At 44.9% G+C, this 19644-nt stretch overlaps 6 non-coding genes across 6 annotated transcripts; all 6 read right to left on the bottom strand.

The window, feature by feature from the left end:
• Nucleotides 1-1203: 1203 nt before the first annotated feature.
• On the bottom strand, nt 1204-1276 carry trnar-ccu (transfer RNA arginine (anticodon CCU)). The gene has a single exon. It is a non-coding gene; the product is annotated as a tRNA-Arg (tRNA).
• Nucleotides 1277-7198: 5922 nt separating this feature from the next.
• trnar-ccu (transfer RNA arginine (anticodon CCU)) lies at nt 7199-7271 on the bottom strand. Its single transcript has one exon. It is a non-coding gene; the product is annotated as a tRNA-Arg (tRNA).
• Nucleotides 7272-10255: 2984 nt separating this feature from the next.
• trnar-ccu (transfer RNA arginine (anticodon CCU)) lies at nt 10256-10328 on the bottom strand. The gene has a single exon. It is a non-coding gene; the product is annotated as a tRNA-Arg (tRNA).
• Nucleotides 10329-11594: 1266 nt separating this feature from the next.
• Nucleotides 11595-11667, bottom strand: trnar-ccu (transfer RNA arginine (anticodon CCU)). The gene has a single exon. It is a non-coding gene; the product is annotated as a tRNA-Arg (tRNA).
• A 3534-nt stretch (nt 11668-15201) lies between these two features.
• Nucleotides 15202-15274, bottom strand: trnar-ccu (transfer RNA arginine (anticodon CCU)). The gene has a single exon. It is a non-coding gene; the product is annotated as a tRNA-Arg (tRNA).
• A 3495-nt stretch (nt 15275-18769) lies between these two features.
• On the bottom strand, nt 18770-18842 carry trnar-ccu (transfer RNA arginine (anticodon CCU)). Its single transcript has one exon. It is a non-coding gene; the product is annotated as a tRNA-Arg (tRNA).
• Nucleotides 18843-19644: the final 802 nt, after the last annotated feature.

The following is a 19644-nucleotide window of genomic DNA, read 5'->3' as shown; positions in this document are numbered from 1 at the left end:
CTAAAAATAAGCTGTTTAGCAGAGGATGGTTTCGATCCATCGACCTCTGGGTTATGGGCCCAGCACGCTTCCGCTGCGCCACTCTGCTTTCAACCACTCCAGAAAAGAGTAAGACCCACAATCCATGTCTTAGGAGGCCAGTGTCTTAGGCCACTGGGGTACTGTGAAATCCTTTTCACCTATACGAACTGATAGAAGCAGTAAAAAAATGTGTAACGGAAGGCACTTACACATGCCCATGATATAGAGAAAAAAAAATATTGTTCGCACTTCATTGCTAAAAATAAACTGTTTAGCAGAGGATGGTTTCGATCCATCGACCTCTGGGTTATGGGCCCAGCACGCTTCCGCTGCGCCACTCTGCTTTCAACCACTGCAGAAAAGAGTAAGACCCACAATCCATGGCTTAGGAGGCCAGTGTCTTAGGCCACTGGGGTACTGTGAAATCCTTTTCACCTATACGAACTGATAGAAGCAGTAAAAAAAATGTGTAACGGAAGGCACTTACACATGCCCATGATATAGAGAAAAAAATTAATTGTTCGAACTTCATTGCTAAAAATAAGCTGTTTAGCAGAGGATGGTTTCGATCCATCGACCTCTGGGTTATGGGCCCAGCACGCTTCCGCTGCGCCACTCTGCTTTCAACCACTCCAGAAAAGAGTAAGACCCACAATCCATGTCTTAGGAGGCCAGTGTCTTAGGCCACTGAGGTACTGTGAAATCCTTTTCACCTATACGAACTGATAGAAGCAGTAAAAAAATGTGTAACGGAAGGCACTTACACATGCCCATGATATAGAGAAAAAATGTATTGTTCGCACTTCATTGCTAAAAATAAACTGTTCAGCAGAGGATGGTTTCGATCCATCGACCTCTGGGTTATGGGCCCAGCACGCTTCCGCTGCGCCACTCTGCTTTTAGACTATGCAGAAAAGAGTAGGAACCACAATCCATGTCTTAGGAGGCCAGTGTCTCAGGCCACTGGTGTACTGCGATATCCTTTTCACCTATACGAACTGATAGAAGCAGTAAAAAAAATGTGTAACGGAAGGCACTTACACATGCCCATGATATAGAGAAAAAAAATTATTGTTCGCACTTCATTGCTAAAAATAAACTGTTTAGCAGAGGATGGTTTCGATCCATCGACCTCTGGGTTATGGGCCCAGCACGCTTCCGCTGCGCCACTCTGCTTTCAAACACCCCAGATGGGACTTGAACCCACAATCACTGGCTTAGGAGGCCAGTGCCTTATCCATTAGGCCACTGGGGCACTGTAGTTCATTTACGACCAGTACAAACTCATTGAAGCAGTAAAAAAAATGTGTAACAGAAGGCACTGACAAATGCCCATGATATAGCAGATTTTTTTTCTTCGCATTGATCCATCGACCTCTGGGCCCAGCACGCTTCCGCTGCGCCACTCTGCTTTCAACCACTCCGTGAAAAGAGTAGGAATCACAATCCATGGCTTAGGAGGCCAGTGTCTCTGGCCACTGGTGTACTGTGAAATCTTTTTCACCTATACGAACAGATAGAAGCAGTAAAAAAAATGTGTAACGGAAGGCACTGACACATGCCCATGCTATAGCGAGAAAAAAAAATGTGTTCACACATCATTGCTAGAAATAAACTGTTTAGCAGAGGATGGTTTCGATCCATCGACCTCTGGGCCCAGCACGCTTCCGCTGCGCCACTCTGCTTTCAACCACTCCAGAAAAGAGTAAGACCCACAATCCATGGCTTAGGAGGCCAGTGTCTTAGGCCACTGGGGTACTGTGAAATCCTTTTCACCTATACGAACTGATAGAAGCAGTAAAAAAATGTGTAACGGAAGGCACTTACACATGCCCATGATATAGAGAAAAAAATTAATTGTTCGCACTTCATTGCTAAAAATAAGCTGTTTAGCAGAGGATGGTTTCGATCCATCGACCTCTGGGTTATGGGCCCAGCACGCTTCCTCTGCTCCACTCTGCTTTCAACCACTCCAGAAAAGAGTAAGACCCACAATCCATGGCTTAGGAGGCCAGTGTCTTAGGCCACTGGGGTACTGTGAAATCCTTTTCACCTATACGAACTGATAGAAGCAGTAAAAAAATGTGTAACGGAAGGCACTTACACATGCCCATGATATAGAGAAAAAATGTATTGTTCGCACTTCATTGCTAAAAATAAACTGTTTAGCAGAGGATGGTTTCGATCCATCGACCTCTGGGTTATGGGCCCAGCACGCTTCCGCTGCGCCACTCTGCTTTCAACCACTGCAGAAAAGAGTAAGACCCACAATCCATGGCTTAGGAGGCCAGTGTCTTAGGCCACTGGGGTACTGTGAAATCCTTTTCACCTATACGAACTGATAGAAGCAGTAAAAAAATGTGTAACGGAAGGCACTTACACATGCCCATGATATAGAGAAAAAAATTAATTGTTCGCACTTCATTGCTAAAAATAAACTGTTTAGCAGAGGATGGTTTCGATCCATCGACCTCTGGGTTATGGGCCCAGCACACTTCCGCTGCGCCACTCTGCTTTTAGACTATACAGAAAAGAGTAGGAATCACAATCCATGTCTTAGGAGGCCAGTGTCTCAGGCCACTGGTGTACTGCGAAATCCTTTTCACCTATACGAACTGATAGAAGCAGTAAAAAAAATGTGTAACGGAAGGCACTTACACATGCCCATGATATAGAGAAAAAAATGTATTGTTCGCACTTCATTGCTAAAAATAAACTGTTCAGCAGAGGATGGTTTCGATCCATCGACCTCTGGATTATGGGCCCAGCACGCTTCCGCTGCGCCACTCTGCTTTTAGACTATGCAGAAAAGAGTAGGAATCACAATCCATGGCTTAGGAGGCCAGTGTCTCAGGCCACTGGTGTACTGCGAAATCCTTTTCACCTATACGAACTGATAGAAGCAGTAAAAAAAAGGTGTAACGGAAGGCACTTACACATGCCCATGATATAGAGAAAAAAATTAATTGTTCGCACTTCATTGCTAAAAATAAGCTGTTTAGCAGAGGATGGTTTCGATCCATCGACCTCTGGGTTATGGGCCCAGCACGCTTCCGCTGCGCCACTCTGCTTTCAACCACTCCAGAAAAGAGTAAGACCCACAATCCATGGCTTAGGAGGCCAGTGTCTTAGGCCACTGGGGTACTGTGAAATCCTTTTCACCTATACGAACTGATAGAAGCAGTAAAAAAATGTGCAACGGAAGGCACTTACACATGCCCATGATATAGAGAAAAAAATTATTGTTCGCACTTCATTGCTAAAAATAAACTGTTTAGCAGAGGATGGTTTCGATCCATCGACCTCTGGGTTATGGGCCCAGCACGCTTCCGCTGCGCCACTCTGCTTTCAACCACTGCAGAAAAGAGTAAGACCCACAATCCATGGCTTAGGAGGCCAGTGTCTTAGGCCACTGGGGTACTGTGAAATCCTTTTCACCTATACGAACTGATAGAAGCAGTAAAAAAAATGTGTAACGGAAGGCACTTACCCATGCCCATGATATAGAGAAAAAATTTATTGTTCGCACTTCATTGCTAAAAATAAGCTGTTTAGCAGAGGATGGTTTCGATCCATCGACCTCTGGGCCCAGCACGCTTCCGCTGCGCCACTCTGCTTTCAACCACTCCAGAAAAGAGTAAGACCCACAATCCATGGCTTAGGAGGCCAGTGTCATAGGCCACTGGGGTACTGTGAAATCCTTTTCACCTATACGAACTGATAGAAGCAGTAAAAAAAATGTGTAACGGAAGGCACTTACACATGCCCATGATATAGAGAAAAAAATGTATTGTTCGCACTTCATTGCTAAAAATAAACTGTTTACCAGAGGATGGTTTTGAACCATTGACCTCTGGGTTATGGGCCCAGCACGCTTCCGCTGAGCCACTCTGCTTTCAAACACCGCAGATGGGACTTGAACCCACAATCACTGGCTTAGGAGGCCAGTGCCTTATGCATTAGGCCACTGGGGCACTGTAGTTCGGTTACGACCAGTACAAACTCATTGAAGCAGTAAAAAAAATGTGTAACAGAAGGCACTGACAAATGCCCATGATATAGCAGATTTTTTTTCTTCGCATTGATCCATCGACCTCTGGGCCCAGCACGCTTCCGCTGCGCCACTCTGCTTTCAACCACTCCGTGAAAAGAGTAGGAATCACAATCCATGGCTTAGGAGGCCAGTGTCTCTGGCCACTGGTGTACTGTGAAATCTTTTTCACCTATACGAACAGATAGAAGCAGTAAAAAAAATGTGTAACGGAAGGCACTGACACATGCCCATGCTATAGCGAGAAAAAAAAATGTGTTCACACATCATTGCTAGAAATAAACTGTTTAGCAGAGGATGGTTTCGATCCATCGACCTCTGGGCCCAGCACGCTTCCGCTGCGCCACTCTGCTTTCAACCACTCCAGGAAAGAGTAAGACCCACAATCCATGGCTTAGGAGGCCAGTGTCATAGGCCACTGGGGTACTGTGAAATCCTTTTCACCTATACGAACTGATAGAAGCAGTAAAAAAAATGTGTAACGGAAGGCACTTACACATGCCCATGATATAGAGAAAAAAATTAATTGTTCGCACTTCATTGCTAAAAATAAGCTGTTTAGCAGAGGATGGTTTCGATCCATCGACCTCTGGGTTATGGGCCCAGCACGCTTCCGCTGCGCCACTCTGCTTTCAACCACTCCAGAAAAGAGTAAGACCCACAATCCATGGCTTAGGAGGCCAGTGTCTTAGGCCACTGGGGTACTGTGAAATCCTTTTCACCTATACGAACTGATAGAAGCAGTAAAAAAATGTGTAACGGAAGGCACTTACACATGCCCATGATATAGAGAAAAAAATGTATTGTTCGCACTTCATTGCTAAAAATAAACTGTTTAGCAGAGGATGGTTTCGATCCATCGACCTCTGGGTTATGGGCCCAGCACGCTTCCGCTGCGCCACTGTGCTTTTAGACTATACAGAAAAGAGTAGGAATCACAATCCATGTCTTAGGAGGCCAGTGTCTCAGGCCACTGGTGTACTGCGAAATCCTTTTCACCTATACGAACTGATAGAAGCAGTAAAAAAAATGTGTAACGGAAGGCACTTACACATGCCCATGATATAGAGAAAAAAATGTATTGTTCGCACTTCATTGCTAAAAATAAACTGTTTAGCAGAGGATGGTTTCGATCCATCGACCTCTGGGTTATGGGCCCAGCACGCTTCCGCTGCGCCACTCTGCTTTCAACCACTCCAGAAAAGAGTAAGACCCACAATCCATGGCTTAGGAGGCCAGTGTCTTAGGCCACTGGGGTACTGTGAAATCCTTTTCACCTATACGAACTGATAGAAGCAGTAAAAAAAATGTGTAACGGAAGGCACTTACACATGCCCATGATATAGAGAAAAAAATTAATTGTTCGCACTTCATTGCTAAAAATAAACTGTTTAGCAGAGGATGGTTTCGATCCATCGACCTCTGGGTTATGGGCCCAGCACACTTCCGCTGCGCCACTCTGCTTTTAGACTATACAGAAAAGAGTAGGAATCACAATCCATGTCTTAGGAGGCCAGTGTCTCAGGCCACTGGTGTACTGCGAAATCCTTTTCACCTATACGAACTGATAGAAGCAGTAAAAAAAATGTGTAACGGAAGGCACTTACACATGCCCATGATATAGAGAAAAAAATGTATTGTTCGCACTTCATTGCTAAAAATAAACTGTTCAGCAGAGGATGGTTTCGATCCATCGACCTCTGGGTTATGGGCCCAGCACGCTTCCGCTGCGCCACTCTGCTTTTAGACTACTGCAGAAAAGAGTAGGAACCACAATCCATGGCTTAGGAGGCCAGTGTCTCAGGCCACTGGTGTACTGCGAAATCCTTTTCACCTATACGAACTGATAGAAGCAGTAAAAAAAAGGTGTAACGGAAGGCACTTACACATGCCCATGATATAGAGAAAAAATTAATTGTTCGCACTTCATTGCTAAAAATAAGCTGTTTAGCAGAGGATGGTTTCGATCCATCGACCTCTGGGTTATGGGCCCAGCACGCTTCCGCTGCGCCACTCTGCTTTCAACCTCTCCAGAAAAGAGTAAGACCCACAATCCATGGCTTAGGAGGCCAGTGTCTTAGGCCACTGGGGTACTGTGAAATCCTTTTCACCTATACGAACTGATAGAAGCAGTAAAAAAAATGTGCAACGGAAGGCACTTACACATGCCCATGATATAGAGAAAAAAAAATATTGTTCGCACTTCATTGCTAAAAATAAACTGTTTAGCAGAGGATGGTTTCGATCCATCGACCTCTGGGTTATGGGCCCAGCACGCTTCCGCTGCGCCACTCTGCTTTCAACCACTGCAGAAAAGAGTAAGACCCACAATCCATGGCTTAGGAGGCCAGTGTCTTAGGCCACTGGGGTACTGTGAAATCCTTTTCACCTATACGAACTGATAGAAGCAGTAAAAAAATGTGTAACGGAAGGCACTTACCCATGCCCATGATATAGAGAAAAAATTAATTGTTCGCACTTCATTGCTAAAAATAAGCTGTTTAGCAGAGGATGGTTTCGATCCATCGACCTCTGGGCCCAGCACGCTTCCGCTGCGCCACTCTGCTTTCAACCACTCCAGAAAAGAGTAAGACCCACAATCCATGGCTTAGGAGGCCAGTGTCTTAGGCCACTGGGGTACTGTGAAATCCTTTTCACCTATACGAACTGATAGAAGCAGTAAAAAAATGTGTAACGGAAGGCACTTACACATGCCCATGATATAGAGAAAAAATGTATTGTTCGCACTTCATTGCTAAAAATAAACTGTTTAGCAGAGGATGGTTTCGATCCATCGACCTCTGGGTTATGGGCCCAGCACGCTTCCGCTGCGCCACTGTGCTTTTAGACTATACAGAAAAGAGTAGGAATCACAATCCATGTCTTAGGAGGCCAGTGTCTCAGGCCACTGGTGTACTGCGAAATCCTTTTCACCTATACGAACTGATAGAAGCAGTAAAAAAAGGTGTAACGGAAGGCACTTACACATGCCCATGATATAGAGAAAAAAATATATTGTTCGCACTTCATTGCTAAAAATAAGCTGTTCAGCAGAGGATGGTTTCGATCCATCAACCTCTGGGTTATGTGCCCAGCACGATTCCGCTGCGCCACTCTGCTTTCAAACACCCCAGATGGGACTTGAACCCACAATCACTGGCTTAGGAGGCCAGTGCCTTATCCATTAGGCCACTGGGGCACTGTAGTTCGGTTACGACCAGTACAAACTTATTGAAGCAGTAAAAAAAATGTGTAACAGAAGGCACTGACAAATGCCGATGATATAGCAGATTTTTTTTCTTCGCACTTCAATGCTAAAAACAAACTGTTTAGCAGAGGATGGTTTTGATCCATCGACCTCTGGGCCCAGCACGCTTCCGCTGCGCCACTCTGCTTTCAACCACTCTGTGAAAAGAGTAGGAATCACAATCCATGGCTTAGGAGGCCAGTGTCTCTGGTCACTGGTGTACTGTGAAATCTTTTTCACCTATACGAACAGATAGAAGCAGTAAAAAAATGTGTAACGGAAGGCACTGACACATGCCCATGCTATAGCGAGAAAAAAAAATGTGTTCACACATCATTGCTAAAAATAAACTGTTTAGCAGAGGATGGTTTCGATCCATCGACCTCTGGGTTATGGGCCCAGCACGCTTCCGCTGCGCCACTCTGCTTTCAACCACTCCAGAAAAGAGTAAGACCCACAATCCATGGCTTAGGAGGCCAGTGTCTTAGGCCACTGGGGTACTGTGAAATCCTTTTCACCTATACGAACTGATAGAAGCAGTAAAAAAAATGTGTAACGGAAGGCACTTACACATGCCCATGATATAGAGAAAAAAATGTATTGTTCGCACTTCATTGCTAAAAATAAACTGTTTAGCAGAGGATGGTTTCGATCCATCGACCTCTGGGTTATGGGCCCAGCTCGCTTCCGCTGCGCCACTCTGCTTTTAGACTATGCAGAAAAGAGTAGGAATCACAATCCATGTCTTAGGAGGCCAGTGTCTCAGGCCACTGGTGTACTGCGAAATCCTTTTCACCTATACGAACTGATAGAAGCAGTAAAAAAAAGGTGTAACGGAAGGCACTTACACATGCCCATGATATAGAGAAAAAAATTAATTGTTCGCACTTCATTGCTAAAAATAAGCTGTTTAGCAGAGGATGGTTTCGATCCATCGACCTCTGGGTTATGGGCCCAGCACGCTTCCGCTGCGCCACTCTGCTTTCAACCACTCCAGAAAAGAGTAAGACCCACAATCCATGGCTTAGGAGGCCAGTGTCTTAGGCCACTGGGGTACTGTGAAATCGTTTTCACCTATACGAACTGATAGAAGCAGTAAAAAAAATGTGTAACGGAAGGCACTTACACATGCCCATGATATAGAGAAAAACAATTATTGTTCGCACTTCATTGCTAAAAATAAAGTGTTTAGCAGAGGATGGTTTCGATCCATCGACCTCTGGGTTATGGGCCCAGCACGCTTCTGCTGCGCCACTCTGCTTTCAACCACTCCAGAAAAGAGTAAGACCCACAATCCATGGCTTAGGAGGCCAGTGTCTTAGGCCACTGGGGTACTGTGAAATCCTTTTCACCTATACGAACTGATAGAAGCAGTAAAAAAAATGTGTAACGGAAGGCACTTACACATGCCCATGATATAGAGAAAAAAAAATATTGTTCGCACTTCATTGCTAAAAATAAACTGTTTAGCAGAGGATGGTTTCGATCCATCGACCTCTGGGTTATGGGCCCAGCACGCTTCCGCTGCGCCACTCTGCTTTCAACCACTGCAGAAAAGAGTAAGACCCACAATCCATGGCTTAGGAGGCCAGTGTCTTAGGCCACTGGGGTACTGTGAAATCGTTTTCACCTATACGAACTGATAGAAGCAGTAAAAAAAATGTGTAACGGAAGGCACTTACACATGCCCATGATATAGAGAAAAAATTAATTGTTCGAACTTCATTGCTAAAAATAAGCTGTTTAGCAGAGGATGGTTTCGATCCATCGACCTCTGGGTTATGGGCCCAGCACGCTTCCTCTGCGCCACTCTGCTTTCAACCACTCCAGAAAAGAGTAAGACCCACAATCCATGTCTTAGGAGGCCAGTGTCTTAGGCCACTGGGGTACTGTGAAATCCTTTTCACCTATACGAACTGATAGAAGCAGTAAAAAAAATGTGTAACGGAAGGCACTTACACATGCCCATGATATATAGAGAAAAAAAAATATTGTTCGCACTTCATTGCTAAAAATAAACTGTTTAGCAGAGGATGGTTTCGATCCATCGACCTCTGGGTTATGGGCCCAGCACGCTTCCGCTGCGCCACTCTGCTTTCAACCACTGCAGAAAAGAGTAAGACCCACAATCCATGGCTTAGGAGGCCAGTGTCTTAGGCCACTGGGGTACTGTGAAATCGTTTTCACCTATACGAACTGATAGAAGCAGTAAAAAAAATGTGTAACGGAAGGCACTTACACATGCCCATGATATAGAGAAAAAAATTAATTGTTCGAACTTCATTGCTAAAAATAAGCTGTTTAGCAGAGGATGGTTTCGATCCATCGACCTCTGGGTTATGGGCCCAGCACGCTTCCTCTGCGCCACTCTGCTTTCAACCACTCCAGAAAAGAGTAAGACCCACAATCCATGTCTTAGGAGGCCAGTGTCTTAGGCCACTGGGGTACTGTGAAATCCTTTTCACCTATACGAACTGATAGAAGCAGTAAAAAAAATGTGTAACGGAAGGAACTTACACATGCCCATGATATAGAGAAAAAATGTATTGTTCGCACTTCATTGCTAAAAATAAACTGTTCAGCAGAGGATGGTTTCGATCGATCGACCTCTGGGTTATGGGCCCAGCACGCTTCCGCTGCGCCAATCTGCTTTTAGACTATGCAGAAAAGAGTAGGAATCACAATCCATGTCTTAGGAGGCCAGTGTCTCAGGCCACTGGTGTACTGCGATATCCTTTTCACCTATACGAACTGATAGAAGCAGTAAAAAAAATGTGTAACGGAAGGCACTTACACATGCCCATGATATAGAGAAAAAAAAATTTTGTTCGCACTTCATTGCTAAAAAATAAACTGTTTAGCAGAGGATGGTTTCGATCCATCGACCTCTGGGTTATGGGCCCAGCATGGTTCCGCTGCGCCACTCTGCCTTCAAACACCCCAGATGGGACTTGAACCCACAATCACTGGCTTAGGAGGCCAGTGCCTTATCCATTAGGCCACTGGGGCACTGTAGTTCATTTACGACCAGTACAAACTCATTGAAGTAGTAAAAAAAATGTGTAACAGAAGGCACTGACAAATGCCCATGATATAGCAGATTTTTTTTCTTCGCATTGATCCATCGACCTCTGGGCCCAGCACGCTTCCGCTGCGCCACTCTGCTTTCAACCACTCCGTGAAAAGAGTAGGAATCACAATCCATGGCTTAGGAGGCCAGTGTCTCTGGCCACTGGTGTACTGTGAAATCTTTTTCACCTATACGAACAGATAGAAGCAGTAAAAAAATGTGTAACGGAAGGCACTGACACATGCCCATGCTATAGCGAGAAAAAAATGTGTTCACACATCATTGCTAGAAATAAACTGTTTAGCAGAGGATGGTTTCGATCCATCGACCTCTGGGCCCAGCACGCTTCCGCTGCGCCACTCTGCTTTCAACCACTCCAGAAAAGAGTAAGACCCACAATCCATGGCTTAGGAGGCCAGTGTCATAGGCCACTGGGGTACTGTGAAATCCTTTTCACCTATACGAACTGATAGAAGCAGTAAAAAAAATGTGTAACGGAAGGCACTTACACATGCCCATGATATAGAGAAAAAAATTAATTGTTCGAACTTCATTGCTAAAAATAAGCTGTTTAGCAGAGGATGGTTTCGATCCATCGACCTCTGGGTTATGGGCCCAGCACGCTTCCTCTGCGCCACTCTGCTTTCAACCACTCCAGAAAAGAGTAAGACCCACAATCCATGGCTTAGGAGGCCAGTGTCTTAGGCCACTGGGGTACTGTGAAATCCTTTTCACCTATACGAACTGATAGAAGCAGTAAAAAAATGTGTAACGGAAGGCACTTACACATGCCCATGATATAGAGAAAAAAATGTATTGTTCGCACTTCATTGCTAAAAATAAACTGTTTAGCAGAGGATGGTTTCGATCCATCGACCTCTGGGTTATGGGCCCAGCACGCTTCCGCTGCGCCACTGTGCTTTTAGACTATACAGAAAAGAGTAGGAATCACAATCCATGTCTTAGGAGGCCAGTGTCTCAGGCCACTGGTGTACTGCGAAATCCTTTTCACCTATACGAACTGATAGAAGCAGTAAAAAAAAGGTGTAACGGAAGGCATTTACAAATGCCCATGATATAGAGAAAAAAAAATATTGTTCGCACTTCATTGCTAAAAATAAGCTGTTCAGCAGAGGATGGTTTCGAACCATCGACCTCTGGGTTATGTGCCCAGCACGATTCCGCTGCGCCACTCTGCTTTCAAACACCCCAGATGAGACTTGAACCCACAATCACTGGCTTAGGAGGCCAGTGCCTTATCCATTAGGCCACTGGGGCACTGTAGTTCGGTTACGACCAGTACAAACTCATTGAAGCAGTAAAAAAAATGTGTAACAGAAGGCACTGACAAATGCCCATGATATAGCAGATTTTTTTTCTTCGCACTTCAATGCTAAAAACAAACTGTTTAGCAGAGGATGGTTTTGATCCATCGACCTCTGGGCCCAGCACGCTTCCGCTGCGCCACTCTGCTTTCAACCACTCTGTGAAAAGAGTAGGAATCACAATCCATGGCTTAGGAGGCCAGTGTCTCTGGTCACTGGTGTACTGTGAAATCTTTTTCACCTATACGAACAGATAGAAGCAGTAAAAAAAATGTGTAACGGAAGGCACTGACACATGCCCATGCTATAGCGAGAAAAAAAAATGTGTTCACACATCATTGCTAAAAATAAACTGTTTAGCAGAGGATGGTTTCGATCCATCGACCTCTGGGTTATGAGCCCAGCACGCTTCCGCTGCGCCACTCTGCTTTCAACCACTCCAGAAAAGAGTAAGACCCACAATCCATGGCTTAGGAGGCCAGTGTCTTAGGCCACTGGGGTACTGTGAAATCCTTTTCACCTATACGAACTGATAGAAGCAGTAAAAAAAATGTGTAACGGAAGGCACTTACACATGCCCATGATATAGAGAAAAAAGATTATTGTTCGCACTTCATTGCTAAAAATAAACTGTTTAGCAGAGGATGGTTTCGATCCATCGACCTCTGGGTTATGGGCCCAGCACGCCTCCGCTGCGCCACTCTGCTTTTAGACTATGCCGAAAAGAGTAGGAATCACAATCCATGGCTTAGGAGGCCAGTGTGTCAGGTCACTGGTGTACTGCGAAATCCTTTTCACCTATACGAACTGATAGAAGCAGTAAAAAAAAGGTGTAACGGAAGGCACTTACACATGCCCATGATATAGAGAAAAAAATTAATTGTTCGCACTTCATTGCTAAAAATAAGCTGTTTAGCAGAGGCTGGTTTCGATCCATCGACCTCTGGGTTATGGGCCCAGCACGCTTCCGCTGCGCCACTCTGCTTTCAAACACTCCAGAAAAGAGTAAGACCCACAATCCATGGCTTAGGAGGCCAGTGTCTTAGGCCACTGGGGTACTGTGAAATCCTTTTCACCTATACGAACTGATAGAAGCAGTAAAAAAAATGTGTAACGGAAGGCACTTACACATGCCCATGATATAGAGAAAAAAATTAATTGTTCGAACTTCATTGCTAAAAATAAGCTGTTTAGCAGAGGATGGTTTCGATCATTTGACCTCTGGGTTATGGGCCCAGCACGCTTCCGCTGCGCCACTCTGCTTTCAACGACTCCAGAAAAGAGTAAGACCCACAATCCATGGCTTAGGAGGCCAGTGTCTTAGGCCACTGGGGTACTGTGAAATCCTTTTCACCTATACGAACTGATAGAAGCAGTAAAAAAAATGTGTAACGGAAGGCACTTACACATGCCCATGATATAGAGAAAAAATGTATTGTTCGCACTTCATTGCTAAAAATAAACTGTTTAGCAGAGGATGGTTTCGATCCATCGACCTCTGGGTTATGGGCCCAGCACGCTTCCGCTGCGCCACTCTGCTTTTAGACTATGCAGAAAAGAGTAGGAATCACAATCCATGTCTTAGGAGGCCAGTGTCTCAGGCCACTGGTGTACTGCGAAATCCTTTTCACCTATACGAACTGATAGAAGCAGTAAAAAAAATGTGTAACGGAAGGCACTTACACATGCCCATGATATAGAGAAAAACAATTATTGTTCGCACTTCATTGCTAAAAATAAGCTGTTTAGCAGAGGATGGTTTCGATCCATCGACCTCTGGGTTATGGGCCCAGCACGCTTCCGCTGCGCCACTCTGCTTTCAACCACTCCAGAAAAGAGTAAGACCCACAATCCATGGCTTAGGAGGCCAGTGTCTTAGGCCACTGGGGTACTGTGAAATCGTTTTCACCTATACGAACTGATAGAAGCAGTAAAAAAATGTGTAACGGAAGGCACTTACACATGCCCATGATATAGAGAAAAACAATTATTGTTCGCACTTCATTGCTAAAAATAAAGTGTTTAGCAGAGGATGGTTTCGATCCATCGACCTCTGGGTTATGGGCCCAGCACGCTTCCGCTGCGCCACTCTGCTTTCAACCACTCCAGAAAAGAGTAAGACCCACAATCCATGGCTTAGGAGGCCAGTGTCTTAGGCCACTGGGGTACTGTGAAATCCTTTTCACCTATACGAACTGATAGAAGCAGTAAAAAAATGTGTAACGGAAGGCACTTACACATGCCCATGATATAGAGAAAAAAAAATATTGTTCGCACTTCATTGCTAAAAATAAACTGTTTAGCAGAGGATGGTTTCGATCCATCGACCTCTGGGTTATGGGCCCAGCACGCTTCCGCTGCGCCACTCTGCTTTCAACCACTGCAGAAAAGAGTAAGACCCACAATCCATGGCTTAGGAGGCCAGTGTCTTAGGCCACTGGGGTACTGTGAAATCGTTTTCACCTATACGAACTGATAGAAGCAGTAAAAAAAATGTGTAACGGAAGGCACTTACACATGCCCATGATATAGAGAAAAAAATTAATTGTTCGAACTTCATTGCTAAAAATAAGCTGTTTAGCAGAGGATGGTTTCGATCCATCGACCTCTGGGTTATGGGCCCAGCACGCTTCCGCTGCGCCACTCTGCTTTCAACCACTCCAGAAAAGAGTAAGACCCACAATCCATGTCTTAGGAGGCCAGTGTCTTAGGCCACTGGGGTACTGTGAAATCGTTTTCACCTATACGAACTGATAGAAGCAGTAAAAAAATGTGTAACGGAAGGCACTTACACATGCCCATGATATAGAGAAAAAAATTAATTGTTCGAACTTCATTGCTAAAAATAAGCTGTTTAGCAGAGGATGGTTTCGATCCATCGACCTCTGGGTTATGGGCCCAGCACGCTTCCTCTGCGCCACTCTGCTTTCAACCACTCCAGAAAAGAGTAAGACCCACAATCCATGTCTTAGGAGGCCAGTGTCTTAGGCCACTGGGGTACTGTGAAATCCTTTTCACCTATACGAACTGATAGAAGCAGTAAAAAAAATGTGTAACGGAAGGCACTTACACATGCCCATGATATAGAGAAAAAAATGTATTGTTCGCACTTCATTGCTAAAAATAAACTGTTCAGCAGAGGATGGTTTCGATCCATCGACCTCTGGGTTATGGGCCCAGCACGCTTCCGCTGCGCCACTCTGCTTTTAGACTATGCAGAAAAGAGTAGGAATCACAATCCATGTCTTAGGAGGCCAGTGTCTCAGGCCACTGGTGTACTGCGAAATCCTTTTCACCTATACGAACTGATAGAAGCAGTAAAAAAAATGTGTAACGGAAGGCACTTACACATGCCCATGATATAGAGAAAAAAATTTTGTTCGCACTTCATTGCTAAAAATAAACTGTTTAGCAGAGGATGGTTTCGATCCATCGACCTCTGGGTTATGGGCCCAGCACGCTTCCGCTGCGCCACTCTGCTTTCAAACACCCCAGATGGGACTTGAACCCACAATCACTGGCTTAGGAGGCCAGTGCCTTATCCATTAGGCCACTGGGGCACTGTAGTTCATTTACGACCAGTACAAACTCATTGAAGCAGTAAAAAAAATGTGTAACAGAAGGCACTGACAAATGCCCATGATATAGCAGATTTTTTTTCTTCGCATTGATCCATCGACCTCTGGGCCCAGCACGCTTCCGCTGCGCCACTCTGCTTTCAACCACTCCGTGAAAAGAGTAGGAATCACAATCCATGGCTTAGGAGGCCAGTGTCTCTGGCCACTGGTGTACTGTGAAATCTTTTTCACCTATACGAACTGATAGAAGCAGTAAAAAAATGTGTAACGGAAGGCACTTACACATGCCCATGATATAGAGAAAAAAATATTGTTCGCACTTCATTGCTAAAAATAAACTGTTTAGCAGAGGATGGTTTCGATCCATCGACCTCTGGGTTATGGGCCCAGCACGCTTCCGCTGCGCCACTCTGCTTTCAACCACTGCAGAAAAGAGTAAGACCCACAATCCATGGCTTAGGAGGCCAGTGTCTTAGGCCACTGGGGTACTGTGAAATCCTTTTCACCTATACGAACTGATAGAAGCAGTAAAAAAATGTGTAACGGAAGGCACTTACACATGCCCATGATATAGAGAAAAAAATTAATTGTTCGAACTTCATTGCTAAAAATAAGCTGTTTAGCAGAGGATGGTTTCGATCATTTGACCTCTGGGTTATGGGCCCAGCACGCTTCCGCTGCGCCACTCTGCTTTCAACGACTCCAGAAAAGAGTAAGACCCACAATCCATGGCTTAGGAGGCCAGTGTCTTAGGCCACTGGGGTACTGTGAAATCCTTTTCACCTATACGAACTGATAGAAGCAGTAAAAAAAATGTGTAACGGAAGGCACTTACACATGCCCATGATATAGAGAAAAAAATGTATTGTTCGCACTTCATTGCTAAAAATAAGCTGTTTAGCAGAGGATGGTTTCGATCCATCGACCTCTGGGTTATGGGCCCAGCACGCTTCCGCTGCGCCACTCTGCTTTCAACCACTCCAGAAAAGAGTAAGACCCACAATCCATGGCTTAGGAGGCCAGTGTCTTAGGCCACTGGGGTACTGTGAAATCCTTTTCACCTATACGAACTGATAGAAGCAGTAAAAAAAATGTGTAACGGAAGGCACTTACACATGCCCATGATATAGAGAAAAAAATTAATTGTTCGCACTTCATTGCTAAAAATAAGCTGTTTAGCAGAGGATGGTTTCGATCATTTGACCTCTGGGTTATGGGCCCAGCACGCTTCCGCTGCGCCACTCTGCTTTCAACGACTCCAGAAAAGAGTAAGACCCACAATCCATGGCTTAGGAGGCCAGTGTCTTAGGCCACTGGGGTACTGTGAAATCCTTTTCACCTATACGAACTGATAGAAGCAGTAAAAAAAATGTGTAACGGAAGGCACTTACACATGCCCATGATATAGAGAAAAAAATGTATTGTTCGCACTTCATTGCTAAAAATAAACTGTTTAGCAGAGGATGGTTTCGATCCATCGACCTCTGGGTTATGGGCCCAGCACGCTTCCGCTGCGCCACTCTGCTTTTAGACTATGCAGAAAAGAGTAGGAATCACAATCCATGTCTTAGGAGGCCAGTGTCTCAGGCCACTGGTGTACTGCGAAATCCTTTTCACCTATACGAACTGATAGAAGCAGTAAAAAAAATGTGTAACGGAAGGCACTTACACATGCCCATGATATAGAGAAAAACAATTATTGTTCGCACTTCATTGCTAAAAATAAGCTGTTTAGCAGAGGATGGTTTCGATCCATCGACCTCTGGGTTATGGGCCCAGCACGCTTCCGCTGCGCCACTCTGCTTTCAACCACTCCAGAAAAGAGTAAGACCCACAATCCATGGCTTAGGAGGCCAGTGTCTTAGGCCACTGGGGTACTGTGAAATCGTTTTCACCTATACGAACTGATAGAAGCAGTAAAAAAAATGTGTAACGGAAGGCACTTACACATGCCCATGATATAGAGAAAAACAATTATTGTTCGCACTTCATTGCTAAAAATAAAGTGTTTAGCAGAGGATGGTTTCGATCCATCGACCTCTGGGTTATGGGCCCAGCACGCTTCTGCTGCGCCACTCTGCTTTCAACCACTCCAGAAAAGAGTAAGACCCACAATCCATGGCTTAGGAGGCCAGTGTCTTAGGCCACTGGGGTACTGTGAAATCCTTTTCACCTATACGAACTGATAGAAGCAGTAAAAAAATGTGTAACGGAAGGCACTTACACATGCCCATGATATAGAGAAAAAAAAATATTGTTCGCACTTCATTGCTAAAAATAAACTGTTTAGCAGAGGATGGTTTCGATCCATCGACCTCTGGGTTATGGGCCCAGCACGCTTCCGCTGCGCCACTCTGCTTTCAACCACTGCAGAAAAGAGTAAGACCCACAATCCATGGCTTAGGAGGCCAGTGTCTTAGGCCACTGGGGTACTGTGAAATCGTTTTCACCTATACGAACTGATAGAAGCAGTAAAAAAAATGTGTAACGGAAGGCACTTACACATGCCCATGATATAGAGAAAAAAATTAATTGTTCGAACTTCATTGCTAAAAATAAGCTGTTTAGCAGAGGATGGTTTCGATCCATCGACCTCTGGGTTATGGGCCCAGCACGCTTCCTCTGCGCCACTCTGCTTTCAACCACTCCAGAAAAGAGTAAGACCCACAATCCATGTCTTAGGAGGCCAGTGTCTTAGGCCACTGGGGTACTGTGAAATCCTTTTCACCTATACGAACTGATAGAAGCAGTAAAAAAAATGTGTAACGGAAGGCACTTACACATGCCCATGATATAGAGAAAAAAATTAATTGTTCGAACTTCATTGCTAAAAATAAGCTGTTTAGCAGAGGATGGTTTCGATCCATCGACCTCTGGGTTATGGGCCCAGCACGCTTCCTCTGCGCCACTCTGCTTTCAACCACTCCAGAAAAGAGTAAGACCCACAATCCATGTCTTAGGAGGCCAGTGTCTTAGGCCACTGGGGTACTGTGAAATCCTTTTCACCTATACGAACTGATAGAAGCAGTAAAAAAAATGTGTAACGGAAGGAACTTACACATGCCCATGATATAGAGAAAAAAATGTATTGTTCGCACTTCATTGCTAAAAATAAACTGTTCAGCAGAGGATGGTTTCGATCCATCGACCTCTGGGTTATGGGCCCAGCACGCTTCCGCTGCGCCAATCTGCTTTTAGACTATGCAGAAAAGAGTAGGAATCACAATCCATGTCTTAGGAGGCCAGTGTCTCAGGCCACTGGTGTACTGCGATATCCTTTTCACCTATACGAACTGATAGAAGCAGTAAAAAAAATGTGTAACGGAAGGCACTTACACATGCCCATGATATAGAGAAAAAAATTTTTGTTCGCACTTCATTGCTAAAAAATAAACTGTTTAGCAGAGGATGGTTTCGATCCATCGACCTCTGGGTTATGGGCCCTGCATGCTTCCGCTGCGCCACTCTGCCTTCAAACACCCCAGATGGGACTTGAACCCACAATCACTGGCTTAGGAGGCCAGTGCCTTATCCATTAGGCCACTGGGGCACTGTAGTTCATTTACGACCAGTACAAACTCATTGAAGCAGTAAAAAAAATGTGTAACAGAAGGCACTGACAAATGCCCATGATATAGCAGATTTTTTTTCTTCGCATTGATCCATCGACCTCTGGGCCCAGCACGCTTCCGCTGCGCCACTCTGCTTTCAACCACTCCGTGAAAAGAGTAGGAATCACAATCCATGGCTTAGGAGGCCAGTGTCTCTGGTCACTGGTGTACTGTGAAATCTTTTTCACCTATACGAACAGATAGAAGCAGTAAAAAAAATGTGTAACGGAAGGCACTTACACATGCCCATGATATAGAGAAAAAAAAATATTGTTCGCACTTCATTGCTAAAAATAAACTGTTTAGCAGAGGATGGTTTCGATCCATCGACCTCTGGGTTATGGGCCCAGCACGCTTCCGCTGCGCCACTCTGCTTTCAACCACTGCAGAAAAGAGTAAGACCCACAATCCATGGCTTAGGAGGCCAGTGTCTTAGGCCACTGGGGTACTGTGAAATCCTTTTCACCTATACGAACTGATAGAAGCAGTAAAAAAATGTGTAACGGAAGGCACTTACACATGCCCATGATATAGAGAAAAAAATTAATTGTTCGAACTTCATTGCTAAAAATAAGCTGTTTAGCAGAGGATGGTTTCGATCCATCGACCTCTGGGTTATGGGCCCAGCACGCTTCCTCTGCGCCACTCTGCTTTCAACCACTCCAGAAAAGAGTAAGACCCACAATCCATGTCTTAGGAGGCCAGTGTCTTAGGCCACTGGGGTACTGTGAAATCCTTTTC

The sequence above is a fragment of the Salmo salar genome, chromosome ssa17, assembly GCF_905237065.1.
Source record: "Salmo salar chromosome ssa17, Ssal_v3.1, whole genome shotgun sequence".
NCBI lineage: Eukaryota > Metazoa > Chordata > Actinopteri > Salmoniformes > Salmonidae > Salmo > Salmo salar.
This window is presented reverse-complemented; position numbering and strand designations above follow the sequence as displayed.